The 16,692-nt window shown below is 43.4% G+C and overlaps 1 protein-coding gene across 4 annotated transcripts in view; it reads left to right on the forward strand.

The window, feature by feature from the left end:
* Positions 1-2,116: 2,116 nt before the first annotated feature.
* LOC129702045 (cohesin subunit SA-2-like) overlaps positions 2,117-16,692 on the forward strand; it is a 147,371-nt gene continuing 132,795 nt past the window's right edge. For 2 of the 4 annotated variants that reach the window (XM_055643563.1, XM_055643562.1), the window contains exon 1: positions 2,119-2,441. The gene's annotated coding sequence lies outside the window, so the exon portion shown is untranslated. Of the gene's footprint in view, positions 2,442-3,967; positions 4,073-16,692 lie in introns of those variants that run through there. The other 2 variants (XM_055643565.1, XM_055643564.1) reach the window with 2 other exon arrangements.

Genomic DNA, 16,692 nt, shown 5'->3' on the forward strand with positions numbered 1-16,692 from the left:
GGTGCTCCGCCCACAAGAAACAACATGACATACAGTGACAGTTATGAATGACTCGGAAAACACTAAATATTAATAATAATAAAACATTAATGATAAAACACCATTTATCAAACATGTGAACCAACAAAATACCAGATCAAAGGGAGGTTGCAGATTTGTGGCTGTTGAGTAGAGCAACTACTCGTGGATGAAACTGTTTTTATGTCTGGCTGTGGCAGTTTTGACAATCCGGAGTTGCCTTCCAGAGAGAAGTGATTCAAAGAGTTTGTGGTCAGGGCGAGAGGGGTCAGAGATGATCTTGCCCGTTCGCTTCCTGGCCCAAGCAGGTTGCTGCTTGGTGGCTGAGCCAAACCAGACCATGATGGAGAAGGTGAGAACAGACTCTACGATGGCCATGTAGAATTGGACCATCATTGCCTGTGGCAGAGTGTGCTTCCTCAGCTGCCGTAGGAAGTACATCCTCTCTTGTGCCTTATTGACTGTGGAGTCGATATTACTATAAATAAATATATTACTATATAGAAACATAGAAACATAGACATTAGGTGCCAGAGTAGGCCATTCGGCCCTTCGAGCCTGCACCGCCATTCAATATGATCATGTCTGATCATCCAACTCGGTATCCTGATCAGCCATGATCATATTGAATGGCGGTGCAGGTTCGAAGGGCCGAATGGCCTACTCCTGCACCTAATTTCTATGTTTCTATATAGTAATATAGTTATTTATAGTAATATTGATTTATATTACATTTATATTACAGTAATATTGATATATTACAGTATATAAATATACCATACATAACTAGGACATCTTTTGCAATTCTTTTTGCATTAACATTGATCATTTTAATCTTATATTCAATTTTGGAATAATTTGCCTCTCTACCAATCTGAGGAAGGGTCTCAACTGAAACATCGTCCATTCCTTCTCTCCAAAGATGCTGCCTGTCCCTCTGAGTTACTCCAGCATTTTGTGTCTATCTTCGGTGTAAACCAGCATCTGCAGTTCCTTCCTACACACATAATCTCTCCCGTTAAAGTGGTAAACACTGCCCAGTCCATCACCGGCTCTGACCTCCCTACCATCGAGGGGATCTATCGTAGTCGCTGCCTCAAAAAGGCTGGCAGCATCATCAAGGACCCACACCATCCTGGCCACACACTCATCTCCCTGCTACCTTCAGGTAGAAGGTATAGGAGCCTGAAGACAGCAGCGTCCAGGTTCAGAAATAGCTACTTTCCCACAGCCATCAGGCTATTAAACTCAACTGAAACAAATCTCTGAACATTAATAGACCATTATCTGTTTATTTCCACTTTACCTGCTTATTTATTGATGTGTGTATATATTTATATATTGGTATATGGACTTGCTGATCTGTTGTGTATTCATGCCTATTATATTCTGTTATGCTGAAGCAAAGCAAGAATTTCATTGTCCTATCTGGGACACATGACAATAAACTCACTTGACTTGACTATTTGTGTTCAAGAAGGAACTGCAGATGCTGGAGAATCGAAAGGTACACAAAAATGCTGGAGAAACTCTGCGGGGAAACTCAATAGGTGGTTCATTATGGTGGATCATATATGACCAGCCATGATCACATTGAATGGTGCTGCAGGCTCGAAGGGCCGAATGGCCTACTCCTGCACCTAATTTCTATGATTCTATTCGCAAATTATTCCAAAATTGAATATAAGATTAAAATGATCAACGTTAATGCAAAAAGAATTGCAAAAGATGTCCTAGTTATGTATAACAACATAAAAATTTACAGCAAAAAATGGAAATCAACCAGTTGTTTTAGTTGCTATATTGGTTACATATATATATTTATACCATGGTGTGACTTGACTATTCCCTTGGTTAACCAGCATCTGCGGTTGTTCAAGAAGGAACTGCAGATGCTGGAAAATCGAAGGTACACAAAAATGCTGGAGAAACTCATCGGGTGCAGCAGCATCAATGGAGCGAAGGAGATAGGTAACGTTTCGGTCCTATAGCGGACCCTTCTTTGCTTCAGACTGAAGGTTGCTTGTTTTCAAGCGGAATGGGTGGCCTCCGGGCGGCAGGGGGAGCGCAAGGCATGGTGTGGCCAGAGGGAGAGAAGAGCGATGCTAGCTAGCGCCTCGCCTCCTCCCGGCCGCTAGGGGTCGCGGCGGCGGCGCTGCCCTTTGTCCGCCAGATGGCGGCTTCACCTTCAGTCGGAGCGGCACCGAGCGTCGCTTCCCCCCCGACAAACTAACCCATCCGTCAAATCAAACCCGGCCACGGCCACGGACATACAAATAAACACCGCGGGCGGACAGACAGACAGACACAGAGAAAGAGAGAAAGAAAAACGGGCTAGAAGAAAAAAAGGGACTACAAAAAAAAATATATATATCCTGCGTGTGTTGAGGAAAAAAACATTTTATTTTGGAAAAAGCAGCAAGGTAAGAGGTGTTGTGGGGGAAGAGAAATTTCGAGAAGAAAGTTGAGGTGCTGCGGATGAGGGAGGGGGGTTGTTGTTGATCGGGGCCTGGAGGTAAAATGGAGGCCGCGACGCGCCGCCCGGGCCCGGGATGGGGACGAGAAGCCGAGCGGCGATGAAACACAGCCGGGGCTACAGGCCCGACCGAGCCGCGGACAGGCCCAGGGCCCAGAGCCCAGGCAGTGGGGCCGAGAGTGTGGCCTCGGCCCGGTGCGTGTGTGTGACACAGGGGGAGAGAGCGAAATATTGGGGTTAAAAGTCCGCCATCAAGGGCCTAACTGGGAAGATGGAGGGAAGGGAAGAGCGGGCGGGGAGAGGAGGGAGGTAGTGAGGGAAGGGGAGTAAAGGAAAGAAGGTTGAAATATAGTAATGCAGGGAAGGGGGGAGCTGAGTGGAAGGAGCGGGGTAAGAAAGGAGGGAAGTAGTAAAGGAAGATGTTAGTTAAGGAAGGGGGTGAGGGTAGTAAAGGAGGGAGAGAGTGAGAGAAGGTAGAAAAGGAAGGGGGAGAGGGTAGAAAAGGAAAAGGAAGTGGAGGGAGAGGGTAGTAAAGGGGGTAGAGGAAGAGAGGAGGAGGGGGGGGGTAGCGAAGGGAGAAGGTGGTAAATGAAGGGGCAGAGGATAGTAAGGTGGGAGAGAGTGGTAAAAGAGGGGATAGTAAAGGAAGGGTAGTGAAGGGAGGAAGGGTCGTGGAAGGAAGAGAGGGTGACCGAGCTCCCAGCCCTCGACCATCCACTCCTTGTGCCCGGCTTCCCGACCCCCGAAGGTTTCGCCTCCCTCTTTCCTCCCCTCGATTTTTCCTCGTTGAAAAATAAGCAAGATTTTATGTAAAACGTCTCCCAAAAAAAACAGTTTGGCGACGGTTTGACGGAGACTTTTTGGCGCCACTTTTATTCACTAAAATCGACCCCTCAACAATATTTTCGGGTTTGGTGTTGCAGCTTTCCTCATTTTTTTGGGGATTGTAAAAGGACAACTCGGCGCTTTTTCTCTGCGCCGACGAAAGTGGATTATTTTTAGGGCAACCGAACATTTTTTTTGTAGAATCACTTCCTTGTCGGAAATGAAATGACGAGCGTTTTTTTCCCTCTGTGTCCGAGACTGATGCAACTCCATTAATTCTTAACTTGTTGGGGGAAAATGAGCGTGTTTTAATTTGCGCCCCGTCGAGTTTTGTTCGGCTTTAGAAGCGATTTAAAGACGACTCTTGTGGAGTGAGAACGGCTGTGCTCAGGTCCGGGTCCATGTGACAATGTTGTAAACACTTGGCGTGAGCGAGAGAGGAGACATTATTCATCCACTAGAGTTTGAGCTTTCGGTTCATTTTTCTCCTCTCTTTTTCCATTTATATGAATCCTTGGCACGTTTGTCAACCCAACTGCTTACTACGTCATTAAACTTTAGCGTTTATGGAGGGCTTCTTTTTGAAGAAAAACAACTCCCCGTAAACAGATTCCCATAAACCACCCTGTAATTTCATAGCCACACCCTGTTTGTATCTAATCTACTCATTTCGTGGGAAGTACTTAACTGTAACTCGGCTTTCTTGTTAAGTGACAATTTGGCTCTTATTTTGCAAAACAAATATGTCGAAAGGTATGTCGCAGTGCAAATGCGCTGTTTTTCAGCGATTTCGGTGAACTTGATGTTCGAAAATTGTTTGACCGGCCCTTTTTAAATGTTTCCGATTTTTCGAGTTTATTTAAAAAACGAGACATTGAGTCCGGCTCAGATTCTGTGTACATATTTTCCAGTTTGCGTCTGTTAATCTAGCCGATCACTGTCTCCTTAAAAACAAGTGTGTGCTTACATTTGTGTATTTTGTTGTGATTACGTCGGCGCTGGCTGGCGAGAAGCAAATATGTCAAGGTAGTTAAATACTCTTCAGTTCTTACATTTGGGTGTGTTATTGGCAAATAAATATAACTCGCAACTGCAATAACCGCATGGGGGTTCGCTAAAGTACCGTCCCACTGATCGTCGTGGTAAATATTCTGGTGTTGGAGTTTCTATCTTTGGCGAGAGCATGCTGAACATTTTGTGTGGGTGCGTGTAAACCAACATTGCTTCCAAGTTTGTTTATAACATGTGCGTATATATAAAGACGCATGTCTCTTTGGTTGAACTTTTTGTTGCAGTCCAGTTGCTGGGATATAGTGAAACCATAACTTGATTGTTCGCTGGAAAAGTATTGAATCCGATTGGGCCTACATTGATATTTCTAAACTTTGCAAATAATACCATGTAAGTAAATAAAACATGGTTATTCACTGCAATCTATAGATACGATTCAAAGTGGACTGTGTGAATCCGTTTAGTTTTATTATTATTAATAAATATTTTGTAATTTGAGCATTGGAAAAAGTGTTCTCGACAGCACTCCTTTAAATGACGTCACCATTTTTACCCTAGGAAGCTGAACAGGAAGTGGAGCAAGTGAACACTGGCTCTCGGGTTAAATTTGCCAGCCAATAGTTACTCAGCTGAACATTTCAGTTTTATTAATACTAACATTTCTGGCGCAACTTGTGCCTTTTCCATATTGTAGCAATATTTCGACTGATTCGAGTTAAACCATTTTCGAAATCATATATGATATATTTTGTGCACTAGATCTTGGAGTGATGAAAATGGTTTTAATCCAGTAAGACCCCTGGACCTCTGCATGATTTATGTGAATTAATTTTAGAAGTTGATGAAGAATAAAGAGTGTTTTTGAGGGAAGAATATTAGGGTTGAGAACGTTGATTGGAAGGACAAGTAGGAATGTATCAACTGAGTTCTAAGTTTTGAACTGATGGGGAAAATGATTGGCATGCAATTGATTATTTGGTGGAGCAGACTTTGTAAACGTGTCACTTGGAAAATATAGTGTTTTGTGATAACATAAGAAGCAAGTTGTGGATTTTGATATCCTGTCTTTTGCTTTCATGATTACACATCTATTTTTAAAAGTAGTCATTCCAGTTAACTTTCTTTTTGTCATTTTGCTGGTGAAGCCAGTGTTGTGGTCAATGACAAGCTGCTTCAGGATCATTTATTGGTCTCAATTAAAATATTTGTTTGCTGTGGCTTTTTGCCAGGCTGTTAATGATTTGCAGGGTATCTGGTCAACTGCTTCCCAGTGTGGAAGCTACTGTTTATTTATCATTGGAATTATTCATGAATTATTCACACATTGAAAAGTCACAACATCATGTTTTCTGTCGACCTGTTTCAACAATGAATCTGACTAATTCTGAAATAATCAGGTCTAAATTTAACTTAAGATGCCCACATTACTTTGTTTAATTTAAAAGTCTCACAGTGATGTGCTCACCATCAGGATCATTGTAATGGAGGAAGATGTTGCTCGGATGTTTGGAAGGTTTATGAAGCAGTGCTGATGCTTTTGCTCGCTTCACAACCCTTGGAAAACCTGTTGGGTATTTCTCAACTGTGATTCATAGTAGTTTTGTTATTTAGTAGTGGACTTTGTTCAATATTCATTCATATTTGTTATTTTCTAGTACAGTTTATTGTAGCAGAGGCAAAATACACAATGTACACAGCACAGAAAAGCCATTTGTTCCATTGAATCCATGTGGATTCTCTGTCCACCTATATTACCAGTTCTAAATCCAGGCCCTTCCTAGTCTTGCACTGTGTCCTTCATGATTGTCCCATTTCCTTTTTGAAGGCTACAGAGGAACCTGCTTCGTCTACATTTGCAGACATTATATTCCCAATTACAGAAATGAATAGTATGAAGGAAAAAGATCTTCATTGTCAATCCTCTGCCAAAGGAAACAGCCTCTTGTTATCCAGTCTTCTAACCAGATATTTTACTACTTCATGTGTCTGTCAAATGTTCTTTTGTCTTTCTCTAAAGAAAACAGTCCCAGGTCCGCTAATATATCTTTGTACTATTTTCTCTCATCTCAAGTTGATCGTGCAAATCTTTTCTGGGCCATGGACGCTTATTAAATTAAAAAAAAAAATCTACAATGAAAGTGCAGAATTTATTTCTGTTTATTGTGGGAATAATTACGCATATGCCCAGATTTGTTAAGCAGAATTAAGGGTTGGTATGCCATAAAGCTATCGTATTGTTGTTCAATGTTTTAAGTTTGTTAAAAGAAGGGAACATGCTGGGGAATGACTGGGAATGTTGCAGTGTCGCACTGTAAAAGAGCACTGAGAACTATACATTCAACTATGCGTGTGCATTCTCCAGATGTTGCTGTCATTCTTATAACGAAAGCTGATAGCCTGATTTATTTCTCTAAATATCTGAGCCATGGCGTCTAACTCTGATGAAGATCAAAATGACAGATAATTTGTGATAATAGTGTGGAAGCTTCTCTTGCATTGCAGATAATTTCACGTGATTCTATCCCTTTGCCTGTACTTTAATAAACTTTGGGAAGCTGAACATTCAAAACCTGTTTGCCATCTATTAGATCTTGGCTGAAGTGTACCATGATACTACAGTGACTTGTTTTTACAGGCCTCTTTATTAAGGACTTTGGTTATAGTGGATGGACCTACCGACCGTCACTGCTATCCAGGCTGTTGATGCCGGCCCACACCGCCTCCCAGGCAGCTTCCAGGCCGGGCTGCTGACTCTTCCAGGCCATGCCCACTGCCGACCCTTACGTGCAGTCCACTTGCTGGCTACGGCCAACAATTGCCAAACCTTGCTTCTCCCCCGGACACCAACTCGCCAGGATTCCAGGTCCAGGCCCAATTCCAGACGGAGAGTCTGAAGGTCTCAATCTGAAATGTCCTCAACCCATGCTTTCCAGAGATGCTGCCTGACCTGCTGAGTTACTCCAGCATTTTGTAAACGGCATCTGCAGTTCTTTGTTTCTACTACTTATACAATGATTCTCTTTTACTCGGTGGTAGACAAAAATGCTGGAGAAACTCAGCAGGTGAGGCAGCATCTATGGAACGAAGGAATAGGTGACGTTTCGGGTCGAGACTCTTCAGACTGATGTGGGGGTGGGGTGATGGGAAGAAGAAAGGAAGAGGCGGAGACAGTGGGCTGTGGGAGAGCTGGGGAGGGGAAGGAGGGAGAAAGCAAGGACTACCTGAAATTGGAGGTCAATGTTCATACCGCTGGGGTGTACACTACCCAAGCGAAATATGAGGTGCTGCTCCTCCAATTTGCAGTGGGACTCACTCTGGCCAAGAAGGAGGCCCAGGACAGAAAGGTCGGATACGGAATGGATGGGGGAGGTAAATTGCTGAGCCACCGGGAGATCGGGTTGGTTAATGCGAACTGTGCGGAGGTGTTGGGCGAAGTGATTGCTAAGCCTGCGCTTGGTTTCACCAATCTAGAGCAGTTGACACCTAGAGCAGCGGATGCAATAGATGAGGTGGGAGAAGGTGCAGGTGAACCTCTGCCTCACCTGGAAAGACTGCTTTGGTCCTTGGATGGAGTTGAGGGGGGAGGTAAAGCATTTCCTACAGTTGCTTTAACAGGGGGAGGGGGTGGTTTAGGTGGGAAGGGACGAATTGACCAGGGAGCTATGGAGGGAGCGCTCGCTGGGGAAAGCCGAAAGGGGAGGAGATGGAAAAATGTGGCCAGTGGTGGGATCCCGTTGGAGGTGGCGAAAATGGCAGAGGATTATCTGATGTATGTGACGACTGGTAGGGTGGAAGGTGAGGACAAAGGGAACGCTGTCCTTGGTACGAGTGAGAGTGGAGCTACAATATAAAGAAGAGACCCTGGTGAGAGCCTCATCTATAGTCGAAGAGGGGAATCCCCGTTCCCTAAAGAATGAGGACATCTCCAATGCCCTGGTTTTGAACACCTCATCCTGGGTGCAGATGCGGCGCAGACGGAGGAATAGGGAGCAGGGGATAGCCCTTACAGGAAGCAGGGCGGGAAGAAGTGTAGTCCAGATAGCCATGGGAGTCAGTGGGTTTGTAGTAGATCTTGGTCAGTAATCTGTTACCTGCGATGGAGATAGTGAGGTCAAGAAACGGTAGGGAGATGTCAGGAAATGGTCCAGGTGAATTTCAGTGCCAGATGGAAGTTAGTGGTGAAATGGATGAAGTCGGTGAGATCTGCATGGGTGCAGGAGGTAGCACCAATGCAGTTGTCAATGTAGCAGAGGAAGAGTTTGGGAATAGGGCCACGATACACCTCGAACAAGGATTGTTTGACATGCCCTACAAAGAGGCAGGCATAGCTGGGGCCCATGCGCACGTGCCCATAGCTACGCCTTGGATTTGGAGGAAATGGAAAAGTTGTTGAGGGTAAGGACCAGCGGAGTAAGGACTAGGCGGAGGAGAATATCGGTAGACGGGGATTGGTTATTTCTGCGGTTGAGGAAGAAACACAGGGCTTTAAGACCCTCCTGGTGGGGGATGGAGGTGTAGAGTGACTGGTCATCCATGGTGAACTTGAAGGAATGGGGGGGCTGGAAAACAGAAGTCATGGAGGAAGAATGAGGGAACTCTTTTACTCCGTAATCCCTTACTCTGAAATAGCGAACAAATGGCAATAACGGATACCATTGTGATGGTGATTTTAAATAAACTGGATGTATTTTTAAAAAAATGGCAGTGATTGGCAGATGCTGCCTTGCAGCGCCAGAGACCCGGATTCGATCCTGACTGCAGGTGTTGTCAGTACGGTATTTGTACGTTCGTCTTGTGGCTACTTGGTTTTCTCTGGGTGCTCAGTTCCCTCCCACACTGAACACATGCAGATTTGTAGGTTACTTGCTTGAACTTGGTGGGCCGGTGGGCTTGTTTCCACGCTGTATCTCTAACAATGATCCAAATCTGAGGAAGGACATTATTGCCATAGAGGGAGTGCAGAGACGGTTCACCAGACTGATTCCTGGGATGTCAGGACTGTCTTATGAAGAAAGACTGGATAGATTTGGTTTATACTCTAGAATTTAGGAGATTGAGAGGGGATCTTATAGAAACTTACAAAATTCTTAAGGGGTTGGACAGGCTAGATGCAGGAAGATTGTTCCCGATGTTAGGGAAGTCCAGGACAAGGGGTCACAGCTTAAGGATAAGGGGGAAATCCTTTAAAACCGAGATGAGAAGAACTTTTTTCACACAGAGAGTGGTGAATCTCTGGAACTCTCTGCCACAGAGGGTAGTTGAGGCCAGTTCATTGGCTATATTTTAAGAGGGAGTTAGATGTGGCCCTTGTGGCTAAGGGGATCAGGGGGTATGGAGAGAAGGCAGGTACGGGATACTGAGTTGGATGATCAGCCATGATCATATTAAATGGCGGTGCAGGCTCGAAGGGCCGAATGGCCTACTCCTGCACCTAATTTCTATGTTTCTATGTTTCTATACTGAGTTGGATGATCAGCCATGATCATATTGAATGGCGGTGCAGGCTCGAAGGGCCGAATGGCCTACTCCTGCACCTAATTTCTATGTTTCTATGTTTCTAATCTTTGATAATGCTTCCATATCTGTATGGTATTATTCCATGTGTGGTTTGGATAATATTCAGTAGTGACTCAATGCTATCTTTTAAATTGCCAATCTTCAAGTGTTTGGTGAGATCACATGGCACTGTATATTTGTATTCCTGTGCAAAACATTGCTTACCTTTCCAACAATCTCCTGGCAATAACACTGGTATCTTTTATCATGGTCACATATACTGTAATGCAGTGGAAAAACTGTTTTCCATACTATCCAAGCAAATCATACCATATGTGAGTACATCAGGTGATGTAAAAGATAACATTAACAGGATGTAGAATATATTGTTATAGGTGCACAGAAAGTTCAGATAAAGAAAGTTTAAGGGCTGCAATAAGATAGCCCAACAATGAGAATTTAATTCAACAATTGGGAAGAAGCAGTTTTTGGATCTGGTGGTACCTACTTTGAAGCATGAGCAATTGTCAAAGAGAGATTTAGCTTTAGCTTTTCGGGCTAATTAAATCAAGGGATCTGGGGGGAAAAGCAAGAACGGGATGCTGATTTTAGATTATCAGCCATGATCATATTGAATGGCAGTGCTGGCTTGAAGGACCGAATGGCACTATTTTTCTATGTTTCTTTACTGTGATGTATCCCAATAGGATGCCTTCTGTGGTGCATTTTCGGAAACTGGAGATGCAGCGAATTTCCGTAGCCTTCTGAGGATACAGAGGCATTGGTGTGCTTTCTTGGCCATTGCGTTAATGTGTTCAGAGCAGAACAAATTGTTTGTGCTGATTATACTTACAAATTTGAAGCTCACGGCTATATTAACTTCCAGCATCATAAAATCAATCTTCATTTTGCTGACCTTTAGGGAGGTGTTTTTGATCAAATGCAAAGTTCTATCCTCTTCTTGTCTCCTATCTTGCATTGTTCAAGATCTGGCCTACTTTTGTAGATGCAACTTAGAAAGCATACTGTTGGGTTGCATCTTAGTTTCGTTTGAGAACGGCTCCTCCAAGACCATAAGAAATTGCAGAGAGTTGTGGATGTAGCCCAGTCTATCTCATAGACAAGACACTAAATGCTTCTCAATGCTTTGGTACACAGCCAACATAATCAAACATTTGCACCACAGTTATTTTTCCTTCTCCCTGCTCCCTCTATGCAGAAGATACAGAAGATTTAAAGTGTGCACCACCAGATCCAAGAACAGTTTCTTCCCCTCTGAGACCAGGCTTCCGAATGGTCTTTCCATAATTTGGGGTACAATTTAAATCGCCTCTACGCCATTGTGAATATTGGACTTTGTCTATAGATCTGGTGTGCTACAATGCTGTGAACTACATGCTGTACTCTGTGTCTCCCCCTTTGCTCCACCTATTGTATTTGAGTTTGATTTGATTGTATTGATGCATGGTATTATCTCAGCTGATTGAATAGGATCCAAAACAAAACTTTTTGCTGAACATCACAGTACACGTGATGATAAACCTAAACTAACAGTGTCTACTGGTGCTGAGAATTATCATAGATTATGTTTTGTTGCCTAGCCTTATTGTGGTCTATAGGTTTGAAAGTTAGAGATCCAATTGCAGCGAATGGTTTTGAGTTGTAGATGAGATAGTATGGATATATATTGGAGGTCTCTGATAAGGTCTGACGTGGGTGTCCTTGTTATCCAGATATCCATGGATAAGTACAGGTTAAGGCAAATGGCATCTTCTGTGGACCTGTTGCAGTGGTATGTGAATTGCAGTTGATCAATGCTGCCTGTGCGGTTGGAGTTGTGTGACATGACCATGCTTTTGAAGTACCTTATGATGGTGGTTGCCAGAGCACATCATGTTGTTCGTTGGCCCATGGGTGGCAGTGGTCTTAAAACAGATGGGAACCACAAGATGTAGTAAGAAGAGGTTATAGATGTCCCCGAGTACTCATGCCAGCTGGTCCATGCTGGTACTGAGGATACAGTTGGGGACTCCATCCGGCCCATCGTTTTCTATGAGTTTGATCTCAGAAAGTATGGTCTGGCATCTGTAATGGTGACCATAGGCACAGATGCACATGAAGCTGTTGGATTTTGTGACGTCATTGCACTGACCTGTTCGACACCTGCATGGAATAAATGCTTTGGCCTTGTTGCCTGAGATGGGTTATTTGTGGTAAGTCTGGGACTCCAATTGCCTCTGGAATTGGCATCCATGAACGCTTTGCAGAGACGATTCCTAGATATCCTGTACAGTTTGTGATCACCCAGTTTGAACGCCTCAGATTTGGTCTTCACCGTGGAATGGTTAATTCATAATTGGGGAACACTTGGATAGATGACTTTGACATGCAGTCTTCAACACTCTTCCTGTTGAAGTCTCAAACAGCAGTGGTGTATTCATTTAGGTTGGTGGTTTGAGTTTTTGAATATTAATCAGTCCACCGGTTCATAGTAGTCACATAGAGCCCATCTGTTTCCTCAGACTAGCAATGTATGTCTTTCTGTACTGGATCCTCGAACTTCAGTTTCTGCTTGTAAGCTGGAGAAGGAGCACAGCCTTTTAATCAGTTTTTCCAAAATGCAATCAGCTTGATGGTAAGGTAGGCGTCTTTACGTTGTGTAGCAGTGATCGAAGATGTTTGGGCCTGTGGTGGCACAGGAGATGTGTTGATGTGTGATAGGAACATTCAACTCGGAACACATTGGAGTTCAAGCAAAAGGCCTTTCACCTGAAAATTGATCTGCCTTGATAACCAGAATGTTACTTTGGCGTACTCATACTTGTATGTACCTTTTAATTATGAAGTTAGGAGTAAGTATCAATAAATTAGGTTTACTATTGTATTGATTGTATAAATTGGCATAAATGGATGAGATGTTTTTTCATGGTTTGGGTGTCTGCTTAAGTTGAGTAACATTGTTGATTCAAGTGTAGTTAATAGCATAAGATGCGCTATACTGATTTAAAAAGGCAATTAACGTTTTCTTTCCAACTTAATTTTGTCACCTCGCAATAGTTATTTATTTAAGTTGTACAAATGATGCATAAAACTAGGTTTGCTAGGTTTGTCAAGTGTTTGACAAACGGTAGTATTGTGGTGGTGTTGACACAAAAAAGAACGCACACCAAAGCTCGAAATTAACAGTTGCCCGGGTGCCAATGGTCACCTAAAGTTCCTCCGGGCAACCTAAAAGCAGGGTCATTTTGCCCGGCTTGGCAAGCAAAGGAAAGCTTGGATGACGTGGACAGCGGAATGCCTGATGCAAACTGTGCTGGCTTTTCTCAGAGAACTCCTGCCTTGACCCGTGGAGTTGCTGCTTACTTGTGAACCAGCGGCTCAGGCAGCGGATTGGTGCTCGACACCGCTGCAAATTGCTCTGTTGCTGTTGTTCCCTTAAAGGGCACTTTGCGACTCTCTATTTATTTATCCATTTATCTATTTATTTATTCATTTATTTATTTATTTATTTTTATAACAAGTATGTTACAAGAAAAAGAAAATCAAAGTACACTTCCATTCTCTTTATTTCTTTTAAATTACATAATCCAAGAGCAGAAGGGATATTATGTATCTATTTTTCTCCTCTTGATGTTGTTACTGCATCTACCTTCAAAAGTATCAAACAGATCATTTCAATTCTTTATCAATTTACCTTGCTGTGACTGGGCACACCAGAGATTGATGATTGAAGATTCAAGAGGAAAAGACCCATGCTATGGCCATGTCATGATCATTTTCGGTCCTTCACAGAAAACATGCTGGCTTCAATCTGTAGTGTGCATGGTTAAGCATATATGTTACCATTGTCCAGGATTTAATGACGGGTTCATCATATGCTGAATAATCCACCCACATTTTTGTTTGGAAGTGGAAAAAAATAATAGAAATTGCATTCATTGCAATGTGTAAAACGAGTTGAGATACTGTATTATAATTTTGCTGCATGTCATTGTGGTATATATCATGTCTTGATTGGCGAATGTTTAGTTTGTGACTTTATTTGAAGCAGAAATAATATGTGAATGCATCATTGAGCATAATTCCGACTGGTAACAGCGAACTTCGTCCGAGCACATTATCGCACGCGTCATGCAAGCCGTCTTAAATTACCACCTAAACTGTCATTCGGCAACCTAAAAAACTGGCAACAGTGAAAAATAGTTAAGTTAGAGCCCTGCGTGACACATGCACGCACTCACAATTAAATTGGAAAGAAAAAGCTCACGATACTCCAGTGACAAATCTGTCCAAGCAGTTGCAAATATAAGTATGTGAAGGTATGAATGGTATAAAATGTGTTGTTTTTATAGTATTAGAATAAAATGCACTCTTGTACAAAAGTTTCAGTGCTCCTTTCTGAATCTTTTTCAGCTTCTGTTGTACTACAGTTATACCACTATACAAAAAGTCACTTTTTTCCTGATCTCCCAAAGCTGACCCATACTTACAAGATGCATTTATTTGTCGCATGTGCCAGTTGGGACAGTGAAATATGATCACCATACAGCCATACAATAAAAATAAAGAACACAACACACGATAGAGTTCAACATAAAACATCCCCACCCAGCAGAATCAAAAGTTTCCCACTGTGAGGGAAGTCAGTCATCTTCCTCTAATGTTCCTGATGTTCACCCGTGGTCAGGGCCTCCCGAGCCCTCAGCTGTATTATAATGCTGAATACACGTACATTCATGTTTAATATTTTGTTCTGAGAGTCTTCAGTTGGGTGATATTTCTAGCTTTCTCTGTTCCCTGATGCTTATTCACACATATACTGTTCTAGAGCAGTAATCACCCTCTGACTAAAGAAATCGCTCCTCATCTCCTTCTTAAAGGAACATCCTTTAATTCTGAGGCTATGACCTCTGGTCCTAGACTCTCAACAGTGGAAACGTTCTCTCCACATCCACTCTATCCAAGCCTTTCACATTCAGTTAGTTCCCTCTAGATGACATGTGATCTAAAGTGCCACAACAGCCCCTTATGCTGAAGTCTATATCGATAACATCGGCAGCTTTACCCTCATCAACCCTTGTGGTTAAAAGTTTGAGTCACAATAACAAGGTTTATGTTCCCTGTTTTTAATTAATACAAGCTTATTTTGACAATGAAAACACAGACGCACTCATGGCAAGGTGAACTCATGATTAGGTTTATTTATAGCTAATGATGATAGTGACAAGAAAATCTAGGTCATGTGGGGGTACAGTCTGTTGTTGTCTGGGCAAGTGGTCTCGGGCTTGCCCCATCAGCTCTGTTTTGGACTTGAAGAGGCGCTGGCGGTCTCGAGCCTGTGCCAGCTTCTTGGTCTTGGGCTGGAAGAGCAGATGATAAGTCTCAGGTTTTCCCGAGCAGCTCACTCATGGCCTTAGTGGGGACACTGGCTGTCTCTTGCTCATCCCCGCAGTTCAATCTTGGTCTTGAAGGAGGTGCTGGCGGCCTCAGGCTTGTCCCAGGAGCTTAGTCTTTGCCTCAAAGTGATACTTACTGGTGGTCTTAGACATGTCCCGGCAGCTCAGTCTTGGCCTGAAGTTGAAGTGCTGCAGGTTTCAGGCGTATCCTGCAGCTCAGTCTTGGCTTCGATGAGGAGGCTCTGGCAGTCTTCAGCTAGTCCATCATTCAGTCTTTTTACTCTGTACGGGGGTGTAGTTCCTGGTTTCCTGCAGGCAGATGAGGAGCCTCTGGTGATCTTGGGCTTGTCCTATGGCTGTTTTGCTCCAAGCCTGTAACGGGAAACACAGCCAGTCAGGAGTTTCCCCACTTTTTCTCCTTTCTTTCACCTTTGCTCTCCCTTGCCTTCTCTCTTTTTCTCCTGCTGCCTCTTTCACCCTTCCTGGCTGATACTGCTTTGATTTTTAAGGTGCAGGGTGATGAGGTGCAGATGGGCCAATCTAATAACATCTAATTGGACACAGATGTTGCTCCTCTGACTCTGCTTAGTCCAGAGCATTGTCCTGGTTACGGGTGTTTTCTGGCAGGCAGGTGCTGTCCACTGTGCTGGTCTTCAGCTCCTCCTGGTCTGTCTGCATTAGGTAGGATCAGAGCTGCACACAAGGGGGGAGGAGTTGCCACAGTGCTCAAAAGAGGAAATAAATGTAATGGAGAATGTATTATTGTTGCTGCAGAGAAAGTGGAAGATCGGGGTTACATCCTTATTATATAAGATGTCTATTCAGAGTGTGAGCGGTCCTTGATAATGTTGGTTACTTTCCCGAATCATCGTGAGGTGCAGATGGAGTAGATTGGGAAGGGAGCTGAAGGTGTGAAGCTAGTTTGCATGATGGACTGGGCTGTGTTCATAACTCTGAAATTTCTTGCAGTCTTGGGCATCACATCTGGTATTACAAGCTGCGATGCAGCCTAACTGAATGCTTTCTCTGATGCATCTGTAGAAATTGTTAAGAGTCATTGGAGACATGCTGTATTTCCTTTGGCATCTGAGAAATGTCATGCCTCTTGTTTTGGTTAGCTGGTGGGAGAAGTTGTTTTCTTGACTCCATGATATTGAGATCTCTACACCCATTCTATACTCTGTTTCATCATTGTTTGAGATCCGGCCCACTGAGGTGGTGATATCTGCGAATCTAAATGAGGTTGGAGCTGAATTTGGCTGCACAGTTGTGAGTGTATAGGGAGTATAGTAAGGGGCTGAGGGCACAGTCTTTTGGGTCGAGAGCATTATCATGGCAAATATTTTCTTTTCTATCCTTTGGGATTGTGGTCTGTGGGTCAGGACGTCAAGGATATATTTGGGGGCGTGGGGAGGGTTGAGGGGAGATGAATGCTGAGCCCTGGAGTTTGAAAATTAGGATTATGGTGTT

This window comes from Leucoraja erinacea, chromosome 12 (genome assembly GCF_028641065.1).
Source record: "Leucoraja erinacea ecotype New England chromosome 12, Leri_hhj_1, whole genome shotgun sequence".
Lineage (NCBI taxonomy): Eukaryota > Metazoa > Chordata > Chondrichthyes > Rajiformes > Rajidae > Leucoraja > Leucoraja erinaceus.